The following is a 23,313-nucleotide window of genomic DNA, read 5'->3' on the forward strand; positions in this document are numbered from 1 at the left end:
GATTAGGCTGCTGGCACCACATGACAGAGGCATGAAAGATTAATATCCTTGCCCATGCAGCACTACACTAGCAATTGGAAAGCCAGCTTTACTCCACCTCATCCATTAAAGGCTCTGCTGAATTAAAAGAGATGCAAAAGAAAGCCATCAGGCACTGGGCCTTTGCAATCATATAATTAGCAGGGAAAAAAACCCCGCGTTTTTAAATGAAAATACTCATTGCAGGTGAGGTTGCAAAGAAGCTACTCCAGTGAGACGCTGCTGCTTCGGGGACGTGTGGTACAATCTTTTGGGAAAGTAATTGGGCAAAATAAAGATCCAGAGCTTGGGATCCAGAAATCCTACTCATATAAATGTAACCTAACCGTCCAGGAGAGGAAATAAACTTAGGTGCACACCCGTGTTCAAGACAGCATTACTGGGAAGAGTGAAAAGATGCTAAATCCCTAAGGAGATCATGTTTCAGCGAATTTCAGGGAAAACAACAGGATATAACTGGGTCACTCGCAGTGATGTCTCCCTGTTTGGGAAAGTGCTCGGGCAGTGCCGTGAGTGCGGGAAGAGGGGAGCCCCACGATTCTGCAGGCGGGAGGGGAAAGCATACAGGAGAGTGGGGAGGGGGTCCCGCCTCCCAACCGCGCACCCTTCCTGCCTCAGACTCAGCGACCCCCTTCTGGTGGGAGGGTCTGCGTACATGAGGCAGGGAAAGAAAGAATCCAGTGGGGCCCTGCCAGCACCGAGGTGAGGGCCGGGCTGGACCTTTATGCAGTTTCCTCTTCCCGGGAATCCGGGCGACCCCAGCCCAGGGGCGAGGCCAAGTGTGAGCATCCATCCCATTAACAAGGCCACACGGGGCCCAGGGTCCTCTGCTGGCTGTGTGACCCGCGGTCAAGCATGGAAGCTGTTCTCACCCATGAAGCACCCACTCCTGGGGTGGCTGGAGGGTTAAGAGTGAATGCTTGCAAGGTTTAAGCAAGAGCCTGACGGAGCAGATCCCAGAGCGCCACCATCACCAGCACCACCACCATCACCATCACCACCAGCATCGTGTGAACTGCCTGCCTCCTTCCTGCAGTGGGGCAAAGGCGTTCAGCCGTCCAGCCTCCTTCCTGGAGGTCCCCAGCTCCCGTGGAAACCTGCTCACGGGACCAGGGCCTTCTCTGCCTGCTGCTTGGGACCACTCCGTCTGGATGCCCTGGGACGGCTTCTGCAGTTAGAAGCAATTAACTTCGCCTAATTAAGTGGCTCTGCTATAAACACACGAATGTGGCTGCCGGGCACTGAGCATGCAGTCTGTTCGGGGAGGCTGCCGGGCTGCAGGACACAGCCCATCTGTCCAGATGCCAAGTGGCTGGGAGCGTGTGGCCGCCGGCCTACGATGCCGGCCCCTGCACCGGAGCTGCCTCAGCACACGGGCTCTGAGCACCGGCTTTGTCTTGCCCTCGGCTGCAGGGGTCCATCCTCGCTGACTGCCACCTTTGGCTGGGCGCCAGGCCCCAGAGGTCCCGGCTGCTCTGCCCTCCCTGGGGCATTGCCTGTTGTTCAGGGTGTGGTAGGATTGTGCCCTGGGGATAAGATACTCTGCGGAGAACCCATCAGTGGGGTGGCCAGCCTGGGGGAGATGGAATAAGGGAGCCCACGGCGGGGACGGCCACTGCCTGCTTCCAGGGAGCCCAGGCTTGGTCCCACGGCTTCAGCTCAAGGATCCAAAGCTCACCAGATAGCTCCTCCAAGCAGGGCCTCTGAAGGTTCCTGGGGTGGACGAGTGGACAGAAGGGGGGGGCGGGAGACCTGTCCTGCCTGCGGGCAGCACCAGGGCCAGCGCTAGGACTTCCTTCCCGGAGTGAAGCCTCACGAAGAACGGATGAGTGGAGGGTTGCCAGGACTGCAGCATCACCTCTCCGCAGCTCCGAGCCCTTGACATCGATGCTGTGAGGGGATGGGAGGCAAGGGCAGCCTTGCGACGCGCTGGCTCAAAGGGCCGTGGGCTCTCGGAAGCTGGGAAATCAGCCTGGGTCGGGCCAGTGTTCCTCGGGCCTAAAGGCAGGGTGACAGGCCTAGTGGTCCTGCCTCTGCATCAGCAGTATTCACCCACATGTACAGGGAAATGAGCACCCCTCTGGAGGACCAAGCACGGGCCGCCTGGCTTAGGAGGCGGGGAGGCCTGGGCTGGGGGACGCGGGAGCACCCTGAAAATGGTCTGATGTGCGGAGGGGGTCCCGGGGAGGATTTGGCACAAGGTTTGGCTCTTGCCCAGGGCTTTCCCTTCTCTGATCATCCCGAGTCAGGTGGCAGCCACTAGTCTGTAGGCCGGGGTCCCCCATCCCTTGCCGGCTCTGCAGAGGGCGGCTCCAACTTGCGGGCGTGGTGGGGTGGGCCTTACATGAGCTGTTTCCTACCCTGTTCTGCCTGCTGGGGGAGTCCATCGTTCCTGATCGTTGCTGAGAGCCTGCTTCTGCCACGTGCCTGCCCGAGGGCTGAGCTGGGGGTACAGAGGTGACGGCACAGACACACCCCATCCTCATGGGGCACACGCTCTAGGAGGGACCGGATGTCAGTAGCCAAGGCCATCCTGGAGTGTTGCTCAGAGAGACCTACAGGATGCTGGTGAGGGCCGCTCAGGGAGTGAACGCAGGCTGGCAGTCAGAGAGCTGCACGGTGGCCCCAAGCTGCCAACAAGTATGATTCCTCCCCGAGCCCCGGTTTCCCTCTCCTTAAAACAAACAGGCTGGACCACATGCATCAAAGAGTAAGAAGCCTGAAGGGACTTTCCTGGGGGCCGCTGGCTGGAGGAGCCCAGGGGCCCCAGCCCCACAGTAATAAATGAAATAAAGCCCCATAATACTTCAAATGCCCGCTGGCTTGGGGGCTGCTTCAGAGACCAGGGGTTCCGCCTGAGCCTGGGAGCAAGTGCCCTCTCGTCCCCTCAAGGGACTGGGGAAGGGTCCCCTGAGCTGTGCCCTCTCCCCCTGAACTGGGGCCCGCCGCCGCCTCGCCTGCTGCTAGCAAAGGCCGCTACCCAGGGGCCCACGTGGCTGTACCACGGGTCCCCACCAGGGCCTCGGCACCCAAGCAGCCCAGCAGGTGGCTGGGAGCCTCCAGCAGTTCCCCACGGTTACCATGGTTACCAGGCTGCGGGAGGGTGGGGAGAAACCCCGTCCTCCACATCCCTCTCAGTGGTACCCCAGTGGGCTTTGTCAGAACCTTCCAGCCCTGGGTGAGGCAGGGAGCGAGGGCGCGGCTGGGCACACAGGCTTCGCGTGTGTTTTGGGGGGAGCTGTGGTAATCACGGTAGCTGGAGCAGCTCAGGGCTCCCGAGGGAACCACGGGCGCGGGACAGGGCTGGGGGCCTTGAGGGACCTGGTCGGCTTCTTTTCCCCCATTCGGGGTGCACGACCCAGCTTAGCCCCACAGATGAGCCTCAACTGTCCCTTTGCTCTTGCCAAGGACATGGGATGCCCGGAACAGGGATTGCAAATTCCAACAAAACATCGCCCCCTTTCTGCAAGGACACAGGTGCTCTGACCCCCAGCGGCAGGGGATGCCTCCCCGTTTACAGCCCCCTGTGTCCTGCTCGGGATACACCTTTCTTCTAAAGATGAGCAGCCCCGAAGATCTTTCCCCACTTAGCCCGGCGTCCCTCTCCTGAGGTCCCCCCAGTACCCCAGGCCATCTCTCACCTTCTGGCACAGCTCTCCCTGCCCAGAAGACCGCCCTGTCCTTTCTCCCTCTGTCGCCCAACACGGAGCCACACCGGCTCCAGCCCCGCCTCCTCCCTTCCTGACCACGTGGGACGCACGCTGCCCCGTCCGGCCTGCTGGGCCCGCAGACGCTTGCGCTGTGGCCCGAGCGGCGCCTCCGTGGGCTGCAGCCCGTGTCTCCCCCCCCCACCGACCGTGGGCCCTGGGGGCAGCGGCCTCGTCTCCCCCCTGCTTCTCGGGTCAGTGAAGGGAGGGGCGGCGTGCTGCACGGCCGCACCCGCACAAAAGCCAGAGCGGGGGTCGGGTCGCTCCTGCCATCAACCACCGTCCCTTGAGCTGCGGCACCAGGCGCAGGGTGGCCGAGAAGTCTCATGTGAACGGGCTCTTCATTTAGGACGTGGGTCCACACTTACCCACAGGAGCTGCCCCACGAGCCGTCGGAGGCCTTTCCCAAACCCGTCCTTCGGGATGAAGAGGGAGTACGGCAGCATCCCCCGGAGCACCCCTGGAGCCTCTGATGGGTCCTGGGCAGGACACGGGCGGGTATAAGCAGGGAGGCGTCCCCAGCGCCTGTGCCCCTGCGGAAAGGGAGCGACGTTTTGTTGGGATCTGCAGTCTCCATTCCGGGCATCCCATGATCTTGGCGAGAGCAAAGGGGCAGAGATGAGCTCCGGGCGGCCTAAGCTGGGTGACAAAAAACCTTCTCCTCAGTGAGAGGCAAAGGCAACGCTCCCCAGGGGGAGAGGGAGTCACTGAGCAGAGGTGGGGGCTCACGAGAGGCGGAGGGGAGATGCCACAGGCTCAGTCCCAAGTGACAGGCTGGCTCCCGGGAGGGATGCCCGCTGCCGTCACACGGGGCAGGCGCTCAGAGAGCCCGCATCCTGACCAAACCTCCTTCCAGGAGCGCTGGGGGCGCCACCGACACCAGCATCTCCCCACCCCCGGCGGGATCAAAGCTCGACTCGGGATTCGAAGCTGACAGAAGCGTAGCAGGTCGCCCAGTAGAACAAGGGCTTCCTACGCTGCACAGTGCTGAAGCAGCCCCAGGAGGGCCCGCTCATCAGAGCTTCCGATGATCGAGGCGTGCTTCCTTGGGCGCTGCTCCAAGAAGTGGAAATGGGGAAGTTTATGCCAAACTGGGGAGCGTTTCGCAAAGTGCAGCCTTGGAGCCCTGGGCCAGTGGCTGCTGAGTGGTGCACCAGGAGCCACAGGGGCTGGTGTCAGGCCCCGCCCCCCGTGACCCCGATGTGAGCCCCAGGGCTCAGGACCGCCGGGCACGGCCGGGGCCCCCGCGGCCCCCGCATTCTTATCCTCTGCAGTTGCATCGTATGCAGAGCCATCCATGAAGCTGGAAGGGTGAGCCCCGCAGGTCACAGGTGACCCCAGAAACGTCCCCATTAGGGCAGGACACAGAATCACGCACCACGGAGACTGAGGATGCGGCCGATGGACCCGGTCAACCAGAAAAGTGACTTTGCTTCCCACCGACCTGCTAACCCCGTGAGCGCGCCCCCGCCCTCGCCTCCCTTCCTTCTTTCCCTGTCACATTTCTCAAGAGCCATTTAGGCAGCAGAATGCAAAGGTCGGGGGGGCGGGCGTGGGCACCCAGCAGCCGGGGTTCAGACCTTGACTCCTTGTTAGTGCCCTGTGACCTGAGGATCGTCACCTCGGCCTTCGGCGCCTGTTTCTGCGCCAGTAAAATGCGACAACGGCAGCTCCTTGAATTGAAGGCGTGGACACAGAACAGGGCAAAGATGTGGCACGTGCACCTGTTATGGGGGGGGCAGCTCCGTCGCCTCCCCTCTTGGCAGAGACTGTGGCCCCGGCAGCGTGGGGCCCGCCTGATGCAGCGGACACCTGCCCCCACCTTCTGTCTCCCTCTCTGACTGGGCTCCAGGATAACCCAGGGTTTCCTCCTGTCTTGACCTTCACCTTCCCTCCCAAATCCTGCGCTCACGGCCACTCCCTGGGCTCCGTCTTCTGCCCCCTTTACTCTTGGCGCCACCTCCTGGGTGACCTTGTCCACTGCCAAGGCTGGGACTGGTGGGGGGCTGGCAATCACCTCTGGCTTGAACCCCAGTTGAACCCACGGCTGTCCCTCTCGATGCCCACGGCCATGACTGGCCGAGGCAAAGGCCTTGGACCCAACGAGGCAGGGTCCGCAGGATGTAGCCCGAGCAGACGCAGCGATGAAAAGGGGACCCCGGGCTCCCCCTACTGCCCGCATTCCCTTGCCACCCGGCTCCACAGCAGCTTCGCCGTGATGCTCTCCTGCCGACTCATTCTATTCATGCGCTCGAGACATGTTTACGGAGTCCCACGCTGTGCGCAATGCTGGGCCTACAGCAGCACACGACACGGGGAACAGTCTCTCTTTAGGATGAGACGCGACCTCCCCTGCCATCACACATGGTCCTCACCCCACACTGCAGACGCGTCTGCCTCCTTCATCCCGGTGTGGACATGTCGCTGCTGGCTCCAAAACCCCCAGGGGTCCGACGGCTGGCCTCCCAGATGCCAGTTCCTGCTCCCCCTCGACGACTCCCATATTCACGTCCCACCTGTGCTCCCCCTGGGCCTCGGCCACTGTCCAACCCCCTGGCCCTCCCTCCGGGGCCTGGCCCTCCCTCCGGGGCCTGGCCCTCCCTCCGGGGCCTGGCCCTCCCTCCGGGGCCTGGCCCTCCCTCCGGGGCCTGGCCCATGCAGGGCTCTCCCCAGACAGTCCTTTCCCAGTTTTGCTATCACAACCCTGCCTTCTTTCAGGGTCTGGGTCAAATATCAACCCCACCTGCCCCCCATCTCTCTTCTATCAGCAGAGGCTTCTCTGATGGTTCCTGGTCTGTGGTTAGGTTAGGTGGGTCTTGCTCACCCTTGGCCTTTCAAATGTCTGCTGCAGAGGGCTTTCCCGGTCGGCGGTACTTATAGGTTTTAAACAATGTTTAAATTCGAATTTACTTTTTAATGGGTGGATTCGTTAGAATTTCCTTGTGCTAGTTATTTCTGAGTCTCCTCCATCCAGGAGGGGCAGGAAGGGCACTGTTTCCAGAGAGACCCTGCCACCGCAGAGCACTCGGGAAGGCAAGGTTCCCAGGCAGAATTCTAGCTCCTTCTGTCCTGGGCTGTATTTGACAGCTTGTGGACATCAGGTTGCAGTTCACTCTGAGAGATCGTAAAGCTGCTGAAGGATGGAAAATGAAAACATGCTGTGCTGCAGAGGGTGGGCGTGCTTGGGGCGGGGCTCTGCAGCCCCCACGGGCTACTGTACAGGGGGGTAGGCGGGCAGACGGGTGCCCCGCAGCCTTGCGCACCCGGCCCTCCAGGAGGCCTGGGGTCGGTAGGACAGGGCAAGCCGTGTCCCTCCACTCACTGGGAGGCCATGACCTGCAGAGATAGCAACAGGCTCTGCCCCTTGTTCCTCCACGAAAGCCACCAGCTGGGCTCTCCCAGGCTGTTCCCCAGGAGCGCCCAGCCCCTCTGAGGAGCCCCACGTGGGCTCATGAAATGACTCAGAAGGGGACCTGAGTCACTTTGCTTGAGCTTTCCCGGGAGCCACCTGGGCTCCAGGTAGAGCCAAGGTTTGCGCTCAGTCTATGACTGGACACAGAGGCTGGGAAGCTGACGGAGTGCCTGCCCTGTGCCAGGGACTGTCCGTATGCCTCTACTTGCCTCATTTCACCAATCCCGAAAAAGGGAGACACAAGCACAGGGCCAAGCGGCTGGGAGAGTGAGAACCGGACATTCAGAGAGCTAGTTCTCCGCTGGGGGCCACGGGCCAAGACCCCAGACAGAGGGCCCTGCGGACAACACCCAGTGTCTACGGGACCCAAGAAGTCGCTCGCTTACTGGGGAAACTAGCCCGAGGACGAACGGTTTGCTGGTTTGTTTTGAACCCAGTGCAGGGATCTGAGAAGGAGAAACATACACTTGCCTTTCAACTGTTGAGTTGGATGATGGATCTCAGCCACTCAGCAGCTGGGGCTCAAGATCAAGATCACGTTAGGTGGGGAAAACCCCCTAAGAGGGCTCAAGATGCTGGTGCGGAAAAGTTCCCTACCGGGTCTGCAGCACAGGTGTGAAGCTGAGGGAGACATCCCCAGTCCATCTCCGCTTTTCCCCCTTTCCCAGTCCTATTCAATCTGTACCCTGTGTGGCATTAAGACAGTCAGCTCTGCAAGAGCCTGTGTGCTGGAGCTAGAGGGAAGAGAGGTTGACTGCAAGGAGGAAGTTCAAGGCAGGCAGGTGCCAGGGATGTGGGTGAAATAGGATGAGGGACACACACAAGCCCGTGGACACCGGGTCTCCAGGGCTAACCAGCTGGCCACTCGGCGGAGCGGGGGGGTGACCTCCTGAGACCCTGTCCTCTGTGCTATGAGTTAGAAAGTGTGCGGGTGCAGGGCACACTTCAGCTGGGGGGGCCGGGCCCAGAGTGCATCCCTCAGTGTAGAGGGAGAGGAAGGCTAGCCCCGTTTTAGCCCCGCGGGATGTGGCAGAGGGTGAGAAGACCCAGCAGCTGCTCACGTCCGCTAGGGCAGGGAGACTCATGTTCTCGCCAAGCCCAGGCCGGACAGAAAGCCTGAAGTGCCCTTCCTGCCCCCCCCCAGTGACCCGATGACCCGTCGGGTGATGTCCCCACCTGGCCCCTTGTGCGTTTTCTCCTGGGGAGGCCCTGTCCCTTTTTCTCCTCTGTACTGGCTGAGGCAAGGACCACATCTCCTCAGAGCCACCCCAAAGAAAGGGGGGGACATGCTGTGGGTGGAGGGCTGAGCATGCTGGCCTTCCCATCATGAGAAAGGCGGCTTTCATGTCCCTTGGGAGCTGGGATTGAACCCGACCCTCCTGCACATTGGAGGAGACGCATCTCTGGGGGGTAAGGATTTCCGGCACTTGCTGATGGGCTGGAGGGGGCCCGGTGCAGCGGGAACAGAATCCAGGAGGCCGGGTCCGTCTCACCACCGCTCTGTGCCTGTCTCCCATCCAGGCTAAGCAGCCTCCCTCGCAGGGGTGTTCAGGGTTATTTACAAGGACCCGCAGCGAAGCAAGGTCAAGGCACAGAGTCCCTTCTTCCCTTTCATCTCACCCGGCGGCTCGGCCCCTTGCCATCTCTTTGATGACATCTTTGGAACCACAGGGCCCTGGCTCTGGGGAAGTGCCAGGCGGGGCAGGATGCTGTCTCCGAGAACTCTCTGTGGTCGGTAGCCTCTCCCACTCCTGACACCCCAGTGACTCAGACGCACCCGGGGTGCTGTTTCCTCCACGTGTGTCAGCACCACCTCACAAGCGCGTCCTGAAGGGTGGCTAGAGCTGGTGGTTGGCATGTCCACGGGGTGCTGGTTTCCTCCAAGGGCAGAACCAAGGAAGTGACCTGGCTCAGACTGGCGGGAGGTACGGGGCCTGACGCGGCTCACCGCTGAGTGACCTTGGAGAAGTCTCTGGCTTTGCCAAGGCTTCCGTTGCGTCCTCCAAAGGGGAAGACGCCCAACCCCTTGTAGCTCTAGCGTGCTCGCCTCTATGAGGCAGGACCCCTGGCTGCGGAAAGGGGAGCGGAGGGGTCTCTGGCCCTGGACACCTTCAGAGACGGTCCTCCCCGAATGCTGCCCGCAGTGCCAATGTTCTGCCTATCATTCAGGGACTCCAGGAAACTGCTCTGGCTCTGGGACCTTTGGTGAAGTGAAGGTCATGGAGAAGTGAAGGTCGAGGACTAGATACACGCTCCTTCTAGCCAGAGTCCTGGGAAGCCACACACGTCCGTTCCCCTGGGTTCCAGCAGTGGAGGAGGCCTTCCTTCGCCACACGCGTGCTGCCCAGTTGCCATGGGCCCGTCACCAACAAACAGGAAAGCCGAGAGGAGGGCCCCTCCCTTACCGGAAACTGTCAAGCCAAAACTTGTGCCACTCACTTCCTCCTGAATCATTTGGGGTTTAGAAGATCATTGAAAAAGGAAAGAAAGCCAGCCCCGTGGTGTGAAGCTTCTCAATCTGCCCCACCCCAGAGCTCGCTCACCCCTCCATCCCCCAGAGCTTCGTCCTGTGACCCTCACCAGACGAGCAGTAGTGTCCCTCTTGCCACACCTCCTGTGTGCAACTGCTTTCACGCCCATTCCTTCCCGTCCAGGCGCCACATCCAGACCCAAAAGGTTTGAGCACGAGACCCAGTTTCGCACTGTTCGTGGCCCTCCCTCCCCCTGTGCCCTGGCTCAGTCCCCACACTGTCTGTCCACTGGCACAGCACAAAGAGGCACAAAGAACGGGACCTCGGTTTTGTAGGGGAGCCTCCAGCAGGCTGCTTTCGAGGTAGGGATGTGCTGCAGCCTGAACACCCCCAGTGTCACTGAGGCTGGGTGTGGGCTTGGAGAGTGTTCCTGATGGACAGGAGCCAGGGAGCCAATGCCCTCTGGGCCCCCGTTGTGATAGCACAGGGGAAGGACCCCAAGAACCACACACAAGCCTGGGGTCTGCAGGTAGATGCAAACGCCAGGCAACAATCAGGAGGGCAGGTGCAACTCTCCACACTCAGGTCCCCAAACCCTGCAACGTGGGGCCTGAATGCAGTTTTGTTTGCAGAGCAGGAGCTTGCTCTTGGCATTGGAAGGTGGAAGGCGTTTGTGAGGGGGAGGAGAAGTTGCAGAGAAAGAAGAAATCCTGAAACGACAGGTAGTGGGACAGCTGTGGCCTGAACTCGGTGTTCTTGCTCCTAGGATGTGGATGTATTAATTTCCATAAATGCTAATAGCTCATTTCCCCAAGAGCTATTACTTATGTCATCTCCCCTTGGATGCATTTCAACCCAGGGCAGACAAGTGAAGGAGAAGAAAGGGCAGCCCCCACCGGTGAGTTCCCATTCCCCAACCCTGTCCCCACCAGGCAGCTCAGGACTGTTCCCTAAGGTGGCCCCTCTAACTGCAGGGTCAAGACCCCCCTGCCTACGGCCCCACAACCAGGTCCCTATCATGCCCAGGAGGCAAAGAAAGTTTCCAACCCCAAAAAATGCTGAATCACAAAGTAAGCTGAGTAGGGAAGTGGGGGTGGGGTGGGAAGGGCGCCGGTGGCTAGGGAGGAAGGCAGGAAAGGGTGCTCAGGCGCTTCTCACCTGGAGTCCCCCCAGGCCGCTCTAGACAAAGCGTAGACCCTAAAGGAGCCCCCAGACAAATGCCAGGAGGAGCAGAGCCAGGGTAGGCTGCCTGGGTGGGAGGGTGGGCAGGTGGGCAGGTACAGGACCGCTACTGCAGCAGGAAGCGGTGCAGCAGCTGGGTCTCTGTGTCCTGCGTCCTGCAGGAGCAGCAGGTAGGGGAGGTGGGCAGAGAAGAGGAGCTGAAGAGGGGGCAGGGGTATAGGGACCGGGGTGGGGTGGGGTGTGTAGGCAGCCAGATGAACTGGTGCAGGAGGGGAATGCCAAGGGCCTGGGGAGCAAGGCAAGGTGCAGAGAGGGCGCCCACGGGGAGCGATGTAGCGATTGGGAGCAGAAGGGGTGGCAAGGTGGGGCCAGGGACCTGGAAGGAAAGGCAGGATGAGCCTTCAGGAGCAACAAGGAGAGATGGGGAGGGCCGAGACCAGCAGCGCTCCGATGGGGCTGCGCTGAAAGGGCGATGGGGGAGGGGGAGGGGGAGGCGAGGCTGCGGGAAAAGGAGGGGGCAGAGACGGGACGAGGGGAAGGATGAAGTTTGGGGCAGGGGTCGGGGATGGGAGCTAAAAGGTCGGGCGGGTTGGCAGATAGGGCAGGCAAGGGAGGACAGGATGGGGGAAGGGAGATGATGGAGAAGGAGGCGAGCCGGCTGGAGAGGAGGTGAGGGCGGAGGCGGGCGCGGGGACGCGCCGGGGGAAAGGAGATGGAGAGTCAGCGCGGGCCTCGCGGGTGCCCGCCGCCGCTCTCCCGGCGCACGGTCGTGTACTGCGCGGACGGCCGGGGTCTCCCCCTGCACTCACCTGGGGGCTCCAGCTCCGGATCCTCTGCCCCGCTCCGGATCTTCCTTCCCGCCCTCTCCCTGCCCCTTTAGCGCCCCCGAATCCCACTAGCTCCACCGGGTTCCGCCCGCTGCATCTTCACCTCGTGGGACGCCCGGGGCCACGCCTTTTCCAGCTTCTCATTGGCTGGTCTTCACGCCAGTCACATTCCTATTGGCAGAGGGATCGCCGACCATGCAAATCAGAACGGGCCCGCCGCCGCGCCTATTGGCTGGCGCTCCCGGAGCGGAGCCCCCGGACTTGGGCTCTGATTGGTCCCACGGCGCTGCTGACGCGAAGGTCGGGGGGCGGATTCCTTCCCTTCCGAGGCTCCTCGGGCGGGTGGCAGCGGGTCGGGTTCCCCTCGGCCGGTCCTCGGACCGCAAGGCCTGTGGCTCTGGTGGGCGCCGGCCGGCCGCCGGGCCTCTGGATCCGTCCGAGGGGCACATCTCGAAAGCTTGGGGCTCGACGCCCCGGGGCGGGTGCGGCAGCTGCAGGCCCGTCTCCTAGGTAACGCTGCCCGCCGCGGGCGGAACCACGTTGGCTGGCTCCGCGGGGGAGGTTGGACGCGGCCCAGAGGCGCGGGGGCCGCCGAGCGGGTCAGGGCCTCGGGCCCGGGGTGGGGGTGCTCCGTGCGTTTTCCCCGGGGCCTGGTGCCTGTGGGGCGCGGCGGCCGGGCGGGCGCGGGGCTGTGCCCGCGTCGGTCGCACCTCCTTCCCCCCGCCGTGACACTTGGTGCGGCCGGGGCCGCCGGCTTCGGGGGCTTCTTGGGGCTCAACCTCAGTACTCTGCCCCTAGACCCTGCGCCCCCTTGCAGCCCTCCAGCTTAAGGCGAGCGCGGTGCCGCCGGCCTGGGCTGTGCTGAGACCGCGGCGTTGGCCCTCCCCTTTTCCCCGTCGGACCCCTGCCGGGGACCCCTGCTTTGCCTTGTCCCCACCGGGTGCCTGTCCCCTGCTGGCCCTGCCGACCCGTCCCAGCGCCGCCGCCCAGTGGAGATCTGGAGACTCCCTGGCCCCCGCAGGAGGCCCTGCCTTGATAGCCCTGCCTGCCTGCGGCCTCCCCTGGAGCTGCTCCCACCTTCCCCTCCGCTGTCCAGCCCACCGACCTCCTGACCGCCTCCGAGCACCCCACCTGGGCCCTTCTCGAGACCCCAGTGCTCGGTCTCCTGCTCGCTTCTTCAGACTCAGAGGCCCCACCTTTGCATCTCTCTTCCATGCCTGTCTCCCTAGAAGACAGATGCCTCCTCAGACCCGGTCCTGCCTTCGGTGTTGCACTGTGTCACTTGGGTTGAAGCATACGAAGGAAGTCTGGCCTCCCAAGCTTGTGTAGTTGGAAAAGGTGTCCTTTAGCTGATTGTGGATAGTCGCCCCCAGTTCCCGTCCAGGTCTTCTTCACAGCTCACTACACCCTCCGGTCCTCTGACTTTCAGAGGTCACAGCCGCCTCCTTTGTGTGCTAGCTTGCATCCTGTCTTTCTGCCTCTCTCCAGATAAATTCCTCGAGGCCTGGCACGTGGTAGGTACTCAAAGACTATTCCTTGAATGAGGAATTCCAGGCAGTGCTTAAGTGGACCTCTGCTTACTCTCAGAAAACTCCCCAAAGCTTTCAGGTCTCAGGCATTACAGATTTTGTTCACTTCCGGGAGGGACGCTGCCCTGTTGACCGGGCAGCTCCTTGTGGTTCCCGCTCCTCCCTCTCCTTGGTAAAACCACTGCTTGTGAGACATCAACCCAGCTTAGCACTTCAGCGCCCGGATTCTCTCCTCTTCTCTACCCTCCCTCCCCCGCCAAGAAGAGAGTCTGGATTAGGCTTGTCTTCTGTGTGCTGCCCACACTCGCCCCTTGTTTTTTTATTTTTATTTTATTTATTTATTTATTTATTTTTTGCGGTACGCCGGCCTCTCACCGCTGTGGCCCCTCCCACTGCGGAGCACAGGCTCCGGACGCGCAGGCTCAGCGGCCACGGCTCGGGCCTGGCCCTCCCTCCGGGGCCTGGCCCTCCCTCCGGGGCCTGGCCCTCCCTCCGGGGCCTGGCCCTCCCTCCGGGGCCTGGCCCTCCCTCCGGGGCCTGGCCCTCCCTCCGGGGCCTGGCCCTCCCTCCGGGGCCTGGCCCTCCCTCCGGGGCCTGGCCCTCCCTCCGGGGCCTGGCCCATGCAGGGCTCTCCCCAGACAGTCCTTTCCCAGTTTTGCTATCACAACCCTGCCTTCTTTCAGGGTCTGGGTCAAATATCAACCCCACCTGCCCCCCATCTCTCTTCTATCAGCAGAGGCTTCTCTGATGGTTCCTGGTCTGTGGTTAGGTTAGGTGGGTCTTGCTCACCCTTGGCCTTTCAAATGTCTGCTGCAGAGGGCTTTCCCGGTCGGCGGTACTTATAGGTTTTAAACAATGTTTAAATTCGAATTTACTTTTTAATGGGTGGATTCGTTAGAATTTCCTTGTGCTAGTTATTTCTGAGTCTCCTCCATCCAGGGGGGGCAGGAGGGGCACTGTTTCCAGAGGGACCCTGCCACCGCAGAGCACTCGGGAAGGCAAGGTTCCCAGGCAGAATTCTAGCTCCTTCTGTCCTGGGCTGTATTTGACAGCTTGTGGACATCAGGTTGCAGTTCACTCTGAGAGATCGTAAAGCTGCTGAAGGATGGAAAATGAAAACATGCTGTGCTGCAGAGGGTGGGCGTGCTTGGGGCGGGGCTCTGCAGCCCCCACGGGCTACTGTACAGGGGGGTAGGCGGGCAGACGGGTGCCCCGCAGCCTTGCGCACCCGGCCCTCCAGGAGGCCTGGGGTCGGTAGGACAGGGCAAGCCGTGTCCCTCCACTCACTGGGAGGCCATGACCTGCAGAGATAGCAACAGGCTCTGCCCCTTGTTCCTCCACGAAAGCCACCAGCTGGGCTCTCCCAGGCTGTTCCCCAGGAGCGCCCAGCCCCTCTGAGGAGCCCCACGTGGGCTCATGAAATGACTCAGAAGGGGACCTGAGTCACTTTGCTTGAGCTTTCCCGGGAGCCACCTGGGCTCCAGGTAGAGCCAAGGTTTGCGCTCAGTCTATGACTGGACACAGAGGCTGGGAAGCTGACGGAGTGCCTGCCCTGTGCCAGGGACTGTCCGTATGCCTCTACTTGCCTCATTTCACCAATCCCGAAAAAGGGAGACACAAGCACAGGGCCAAGCGGCTGGGAGAGTGAGAACCGGACATTCAGAGAGCTAGTTCTCCGCTGGGGGCCACGGGCCAAGACCCCAGACAGAGGGCCCTGCGGACAACACCCAGTGTCTACGGGACCCAAGAAGTCGCTCGCTTACTGGGGAAACTAGCCCGAGGACGAACGGTTTGCTGGTTTGTTTTGAACCCAGTGCAGGGATCTGAGAAGGAGAAACATACACTTGCCTTTCAACTGTTGAGTTGGATGATGGATCTCAGCCACTCAGCAGCTGGGGCTCAAGATCAAGATCACGTTAGGTGGGGAAAACCCCCTAAGAGGGCTCAAGATGCTGGTGCGGAAAAGTTCCCTACCGGGTCTGCAGCACAGGTGTGAAGCTGAGGGAGACATCCCCAGTCCATCTCCGCTTTTCCCCCTTTCCCAGTCCTATTCAATCTGTACCCTGTGTGGCATTAAGACAGTCAGCTCTGCAAGAGCCTGTGTGCTGGAGCTAGAGGGAAGAGAGGTTGACTGCAAGGAGGAAGTTCAAGGCAGGCAGGTGCCAGGGATGTGGGTGAAATAGGATGAGGGACACACACAAGCCCGTGGACACCGGGTCTCCAGGGCTAACCAGCTGGCCACTCGGCGGAGCGGGGGGGTGACCTCCTGAGACCCTGTCCTCTGTGCTATGAGTTAGAAAGTGTGCGGGTGCAGGGCACACTTCAGCTGGGGGGGCCGGGCCCAGAGTGCATCCCTCAGTGTAGAGGGAGAGGAAGGCTAGCCCCGTTTTAGCCCCGCGGGATGTGGCAGAGGGTGAGAAGACCCAGCAGCTGCTCACGTCCGCTAGGGCAGGGAGACTCATGTTCTCGCCAAGCCCAGGCCGGACAGAAAGCCTGAAGTGCCCTTCCTGCCCCCCCCCAGTGACCCGATGACCCGTCGGGTGATGTCCCCACCTGGCCCCTTGTGCGTTTTCTCCTGGGGAGGCCCTGTCCCTTTTTCTCCTCTGTACTGGCTGAGGCAAGGACCACATCTCCTCAGAGCCACCCCAAAGAAAGGGGGGGACATGCTGTGGGTGGAGGGCTGAGCATGCTGGCCTTCCCATCATGAGAAAGGCGGCTTCCATGTCCCTTGGGAGCTGGGATTGAACCCGACCCTCCTGCACATTGGAGGAGACGCATCTCTGGGGGGTAAGGATTTCCGGCACTTGCTGATGGGCTGGAGGGGGCCCGGTGCAGCGGGAACAGAATCCAGGAGGCCGGGTCCGTCTCACCACCGCTCTGTGCCTGTCTCCCATCCAGGCTAAGCAGCCTCCCTCGCAGGGGTGTTCAGGGTTATTTACAAGGACCCGCAGCGAAGCAAGGTCAAGGCACAGAGTCCCTTCTTCCCTTTCATCTCACCCGGCGGCTCGGCCCCTTGCCATCTCTTTGATGACATCTTTGGAACCACAGGGCCCTGGCTCTGGGGAAGTGCCAGGCGGGGCAGGATGCTGTCTCCGAGAACTCTCTGTGGTCGGTAGCCTCTCCCACTCCTGACACCCCAGTGACTCAGACGCACCCGGGGTGCTGTTTCCTCCACGTGTGTCAGCACCACCTCACAAGCGCGTCCTGAAGGGTGGCTAGAGCTGGTGGTTGGCATGTCCACGGGGTGCTGGTTTCCTCCAAGGGCAGAACCAAGGAAGTGACCTGGCTCAGACTGGCGGGAGGTACGGGGCCTGACGCGGCTCACCGCTGAGTGACCTTGGAGAAGTCTCTGGCTTTGCCAAGGCTTCCGTTGCGTCCTCCAAAGGGGAAGACGCCCAACCCCTTGTAGCTCTAGCGTGCTCGCCTCTATGAGGCAGGACCCCTGGCTGCGGAAAGGGGAGCGGAGGGGTCTCTGGCCCTGGACACCTTCAGAGACGGTCCTCCCCGAATGCTGCCCGCAGTGCCAATGTTCTGCCTATCATTCAGGGACTCCAGGAAACTGCTCTGGCTCTGGGACCTTTGGTGAAGTGAAGGTCATGGAGAAGTGAAGGTCGAGGACTAGATACACGCTCCTTCTAGCCAGAGTCCTGGGAAGCCACACACGTCCGTTCCCCTGGGTTCCAGCAGTGGAGGAGGCCTTCCTTCGCCACACGCGTGCTGCCCAGTTGCCATGGGCCCGTCACCAACAAACAGGAAAGCCGAGAGGAGGGCCCCTCCCTTAACGGAAACTGTCAAGCCAAAACTTGTGCCACTCACTTCCTCCTGAATCATTTGGGGTTTAGAAGATCATTGAAAAAGGAAAGAAAGCCAGCCCCGTGGTGTGAAGCTTCTCAATCTGCCCCACCCCAGAGCTCGCTCACCCCTCCATCCCCCAGAGCTTCGTCCTGTGACCCTCACCAGACGAGCAGTAGTGTCCCTCTTGCCACACCTCCTGTGTGCAACTGCTTTCACGCCCATTCCTTCCCGTCCAGGCGCCACATCCAGACCCAAAAGGTTTGAGCACGAGACCCAGTTTCGCACTGTTCGTGACCCTCCCTCCCCCTGTGCCCTGGCTCAGTCCCCACACTGTCTGTCCACTGGCACAGCACAAAGAGGCACAAAGAACGGGACCTCGGTTTTGTAGGGGAGCCTCCAGCAGGCTGCTTTCGAGGTAGGGATGTGCTGCAGCCTGAACACCCCCAGTGTCACTGAGGCTGGGTGTGGGCTTGGAGAGTGTTCCTGATGGACAGGAGCCAGGGAGCCAATGCCCTCTGGGCCCCCGTTGTGATAGCACAGGGGAAGGACCCCAAGAACCACACACAAGCCTGGGGTCTGCAGGTAGATGCAAACGCCAGGCAACAATCAGGAGGGCAGGTGCAACTCTCCACACTCAGGTCCCCAAACCCTGCAACGTGGGGCCTGAATGCAGTTTTGTTTGCAGAGCAGGAGCTTGCTCTTGGCATTGGAAGGTGGAAGGCGTTTGTGAGGGGGAGGAGAAGTTGCAGAGAAAGAAGAAATCCTGAAACGACAGGTAGTGGGACAGCTGTGGCCTGAACTCGGTGTTCTTGCTCCTAGGATGTGGATGTATTAATTTCCATAAATGCTAATAGCTCATTTCCCCAAGAGCTATTACTTATGTCATCTCCCCTTGGATGCATTTCAACCCAGGGCAGACAAGTGAAGGAGAAGAAAGGGCAGCCCCCACCGGTGAGTTCCCATTCCCCAACCCTGTCCCCACCAGGCAGCTCAGGACTGTTCCCTAAGGTGGCCCCTCTAACTGCAGGGTCAAGACCCCCCTGCCTACGGCCCCACAACCAGGTCCCTATCATGCCCAGGAGGCAAAGAAAGTTTCCAACCCCAAAAAATGCTGAATCACAAAGTAAGCTGAGTAGGGAAGTGGGGGTGGGGTGGGAAGGGCGCCGGTGGCTAGGGAGGAAGGCAGGAAAGGGTGCTCAGGCGCTTCTCACCTGGAGTCCCCCCAGGCCGCTCTAGACAAAGCGTAGACCCTAAAGGAGCCCCCAGACAAATGCCAGGAGGAGCAGAGCCAGGGTAGGCTGCCTGGGTGGGAGGGTGGGCAGGTGGGCAGGTACAGGACCGCTACTGCAGCAGGAAGCGGTGCAGCAGCTGGGTCTCTGTGTCCTGCGTCCTGCAGGAGCAGCAGGTAGGGGAGGTGGGCAGAGAAGAGGAGCTGAAGAGGGGGCAGGGGTATAGGGACCGGGGTGGGGTGGGGTGTGTAGGCAGCCAGATGAACTGGTGCAGGAGGGGAATGCCAAGGGCCTGGGGAGCAAGGCAAGGTGCAGAGAGGGCGCCCACGGGGAGCGATGTAGCGATTGGGAGCAGAAGGGGTGGCAAGGTGGGGCCAGGGACCTGGAAGGAAAGGCAGGATGAGCCTTCAGGAGCAACAAGGAGAGATGGGGAGGGCCGAGACCAGCAGCGCTCCGATGGGGCTGCGCTGAAAGGGCGATGGGGGAGGGGGAGGGGGAGGCGAGGCTGCGGGAAAAGGAGGGGGCAGAGACGGGACGAGGGGAAGGATGAAGTTTGGGGCAGGGGTCGGGGATGGGAGCTAAAAGGTCGGGCGGGTTGGCAGATAGGGCAGGCAAGGGAGGACAGGATGGGGGAAGGGAGATGATGGAGAAGGAGGCGAGCCGGCTGGAGAGGAGGTGAGGGCGGAGGCGGGCGCGGGGACGCGCCGGGGGAAAGGAGATGGAGAGTCAGCGCGGGCCTCGCGGGTGCCCGCCGCCGCTCTCCCGGCGCACGGTCGTGTACTGCGCGGACGGCCGGGGTCTCCCCCTGCACTCACCTGGGGGCTCCAGCTCCGGATCCTCTGCCCCGCTCCGGATCTTCCTTCCCGCCCTGTCCCTGCGACTTTAGCGCCCCCGAATCCCACTAGCTCCACCGGGTTCCGCCCGCTGCATCTTCACCTCGTGGGACGCCCGGGGCCACGCCTTTTCCAGCTTCTCATTGGCTGGTCTTCACGCCAGTCACATTCCTATTGGCAGAGGGATCGCCGACCATGCAAATCAGAACGGGCCCGCCGCCGCGCCTATTGGCTGGCGCTCCCGGAGCGGAGCCCCCGGACTTGGGCTCTGATTGGTCCCCCGGCGCTGCTGACGCGAAGGTCGGGGGGCGGATTCCTTCCCTTCCGAGGCTCCTCGGGCGGGTGGCAGCGGGTCGGGTTCCCCTCGGCCGGTCCTCGGACCGCAAGGCCTGTGGCTCTGGTGGGCGCCGGCCGGCCGCCGGGCCTCTGGATCCGTCCGAGGGGCACATCTCGAAAGCTTGGGGCTCGACGCCCCGGGGCGGGTGCGGCAGCTGCAGGCCCGTCTCCTAGGTAACGCTGCCCGCCGCGGGCGGAACCACGTTGGCTGGCTCCGCGGGGGAGGTTGGACGCGGCCCAGAGGCGCGGGGGCCGCCGAGCGGGTCAGGGCCTCGGGCCCGGGGTGGGGGTGCTCCGTGCGTTTTCCCCGGGGCCTGGTGCCTGTGGGGCGCGGCGGCCGGGCGGGCGCGGGGCTGTGCCCGCGTCGGTCGCACCTCCTTCCCCCCGCCGTGACACTTGGTGCGGCCGGGGCCGCCGGCTTCGGGGGCTTCTTGGGGCTCAACCTCAGTACTCTGCCCCTAGACCCTGCGCCCCCTTGCAGCCCTCCAGCTTAAGGCGAGCGCGGTGCCGCCGGCCTGGGCTGTGCTGAGACCGCGGCGTTGGCCCTCCCCTTTTCCCCGTCGGACCCCTGCCGGGGACCCCTGCTTTGCCTTGTCCCCACCGGGTGCCTGTCCCCTGCTGGCCCTGCCGACCCGTCCCAGCGCCGCCGCCCAGTGGAGATCTGGAGACTCCCTGGCCCCCGCAGGAGGCCCTGCCTTGATAGCCCTGCCTGCCTGCGGCCTCCCCTGGAGCTGCTCCCACCTTCCCCTCCGCTGTCCAGCCCACCGACCTCCTGACCGCCTCCGAGCACCCCACCTGGGCCCTTCTCGAGACCCCAGTGCTCGGTCTCCTGCTCGCTTCTTCAGACTCAGAGGCCCCACCTTTGCATCTCTCTTCCATGCCTGTCTCCCTAGAAGACAGATGCCTCCTCAGACCCGGTCCTGCCTTCGGTGTTGCACTGTGTCACTTGGGTTGAAGCATACGAAGGAAGTCTGGCCTCCCAAGCTTGTGTAGTTGGAAAAGGTGTCCTTTAGCTGATTGTGGATAGTCGCCCCCAGTTCCCGTCCAGGTCTTCTTCACAGCTCACTACACCCTCCGGTCCTCTGACTTTCAGAGGTCACAGCCGCCTCCTTTGTGTGCTAGCTTGCATCCTGTCTTTCTGCCTCTCTCCAGATAAATTCCTCGAGGCCTGGCACGTGGTAGGTACTCAAAGACTATTCCTTGAATGAGGAATTCCAGGCAGTGCTTAAGTGGACCTCTGCTTACTCTCAGAAAACTCCCCAAAGCTTTCAGGTCTCAGGCATTACAGATTTTGTTCACTTCCGGGAGGGACGCTGCCCTGTTGACCGGGCAGCTCCTTGTGGTTCCCGCTCCTCCCTCTCCTTGGTAAAACCACTGCTTGTGAGACATCAACCCAGCTTAGCACTTCAGCGCCCGGATTCTCTCCTCTTCTCTACCCTCCCTCCCCCGCCAAGAAGAGAGTCTGGATTAGGCTTGTCTTCTGTGTGCTGCCCACACTCGCCCCTTGTTTTTTTATTTTTATTTTATTTATTTATTTATTTATTTTTTGCGGTACGCCGGCCTCTCACCGCTGTGGCCCCTCCCACTGCGGAGCACAGGCTCCGGACGCGCAGGCTCAGCGGCCACGGCTCACGGGCCCAGCCGCTCCGCGGCATGTGGGATCCTCCCGGACCGGGGCACGAACCCGCGTCCCCTGCATCGGCAGGCGGACTCTCAACCACTGCGCCACCAGGGAAGCCCTCGCCCCCTTGTTTTTTAAAATTTTATTATTATTTTTGATACAGCAGGTCTTATTAGTCTATTTTATACATATTAGTGTGTATACGTCAATCCCAATCTCCCAATTCATCCCACCATCCCCCCACCCCGCCCCTGCTTTCCCCCCTTGGTGTCCATATGTTTGTTCCCTACATCTGTGTCTCTATTTCTGCCTTGCAAACAGGTTCATCTGTACCATTTTTCTAGATTCCACATATATGCGTTAATATACGATATTTCTTTTTCTCTTTCTGACTTACTTCACTCTGTATGACGGTCTCTGGGTCCGTCCACGTCTCTGCAAGTGACCCAATTTCGTTCCTTTTTATGGCTGAGTAATATTGCATTGTATATGTGTACCACACCTTCTCTATCATTTCGTCTGTTGATGGGCATTTAGGTTGCTTCCATGACCTGGCTATTGTAAACAGTGCTGCGGTGAACATTGGGGTGCATGTGTCTTTTTGAATTATGGTTTTCTCTGGGTACATGCCCAGTAGTGGGATTGCTGGGTCATATGGTAATTCTATTTTTAGTTTTTTAAGGAACCTCCATACTGTTCTCCATAGTGGCTGTATCAATTTACATTCCCACCAGCAGTGCAAGAGGGTTCCCTTTCCTCCACTCCCTCTCCAGCATTTCTTGTTTGTAGGTTTTCTGATGATCCCCATTCTAACCGATGTGAGGTGATACCTCATTGTAGTTTTGGTTTGCATTTCTCTGATAATAGTGATGTTGAGCAGCTTTTCATGTGCTTCTTGGCCATCTGTATGTCTGTGGAAAAATGTCTATTTAGGTCTTCTGCCCATTTTTGGATTGGGTTGTTTGTTTTTTTTTTAACATTGAGCTGCATGAGCTCTTTATCTATTTTGGAGATTAATCATTTGTCTGTTGATTCATTTGCAAATATTTTCTCCCATTCTGAGGGTTGTCTTTTCATCTTGTTTATTGTTTGCTTTGCTGTGCAAAAGCTTTTAAGTTTCATGAGGTCCCATTTGTTTATTTTTGTTTTTATTTCCATTACTCTAGGAGGTGGGTCCAAAAAGATCTTGCTGCGATTTATGTCAGAGGGTTTCCTTCCTATGTTTTCCTCTAAGAATTTTATATTGTCTGGCCTTACATTTAGGTCTTTAATCCATTTTGAGTTTATTTTTGTGTATGGTGTTAGGGAGTGTTCTTATTTCATTCTTTTACATGTAGCTGGCCAGTTTTCCCAAGCATCATTTATTGAAGAGGCTGTCTTTTCTCCATTGTATATCCTTGCCTCCGTTCTCATAGATTAGTTGAGCACAGGTGCGTGAGTTTATCTCTGGACTTTCTATCCAGTTCCATTGATCTATATTTCTGTTTTTGTGCCAGTACCATATTGTCTTCATTACTGTAGCCTGAAGTCAGGGAGTCTGATTCCTCCAGCTCCATGTTTTTTTCCTCAAGATTGCTTTGGCTATTTGGGGTCTTTTGTGTCTCCATACAGATTTTAAGATTTTTTTTCTAGTTCTGTAGAAAATGCCATTGGTAATTTGATAGGGATTGCACTGAATCTGTAGATTGCTTTGGGTAGCGTAGTCATTTTCACAGTATTGATTCTTCCAATCCAAGAACATGGTATATCTCTCCATCTGTTTGTGTCATCTTTGATTTCTTTCATCAGTGTTTTATAGTTTTCTGAGTACAGGTCTTTTACCTCCTTAGGTAGGTTTATTCCTAGGTATTTTATTCTTTTTGTTGCAATGGTGAATGGGATTGTTTCCTTAATTTCTCTTTCTGATCTTTCATTGTTAGTGTAAGGGATGCAGGAGACTTCTGTGCATTAATATTGTATCCTGCAACTTTACCAAATTCATTGATTGGCTCTAGTAGTTTTCTGGTGGCACCTTTAGGATTATCTATGTATAGTGTCATGTCATTTGCAAACAGTGACAGTTTTACTTCTTCTTTTCCAATTTGTACTCCATTCATTTCTTTTTCTTCTCTGATTGCCGTGACTAGGACTTCCAATATTATGTTGAATAATAGTGACGAGAGTGGACATCCTTGTCGTGTTCCTGATCTTAGATAAATGCTTTCAGTTTGTCACCATTGAGAGTGATGTTTGCTATGGGTTTGTCGTATATGGCCTTTATTCTGTTGAGGTAGTTTCCCTCTATGCCCACTTTCTGGAGAGTTTTTATCATAAATGGGTGTTGAATTTTGTC

At 59.7% G+C, this 23,313-nt stretch overlaps 1 protein-coding gene across 4 annotated transcripts in view; it reads left to right on the forward strand.

Moving 5' to 3' along the window:
• The first annotated feature begins 19,363 nt into the window (after positions 1-19,363).
• NPHP4 (nephrocystin 4) overlaps positions 19,364-23,313 on the forward strand; it is a 163,049-nt gene continuing 159,099 nt past the window's right edge. For all 4 annotated transcript variants that reach the window (XR_008616963.1, XR_003679210.2, XM_024125612.3 and 1 more), the window contains exon 1: positions 19,364-19,534. The gene's annotated coding sequence lies outside the window, so the exon portion shown is untranslated. The remainder of the gene's footprint in view (positions 19,535-23,313) is intronic.

The sequence above is a fragment of the Physeter macrocephalus genome, chromosome 3, assembly GCF_002837175.3.
Source record: "Physeter macrocephalus isolate SW-GA chromosome 3, ASM283717v5, whole genome shotgun sequence".
In the NCBI taxonomy this organism is placed as follows: domain Eukaryota; kingdom Metazoa; phylum Chordata; class Mammalia; order Artiodactyla; family Physeteridae; genus Physeter; species Physeter macrocephalus.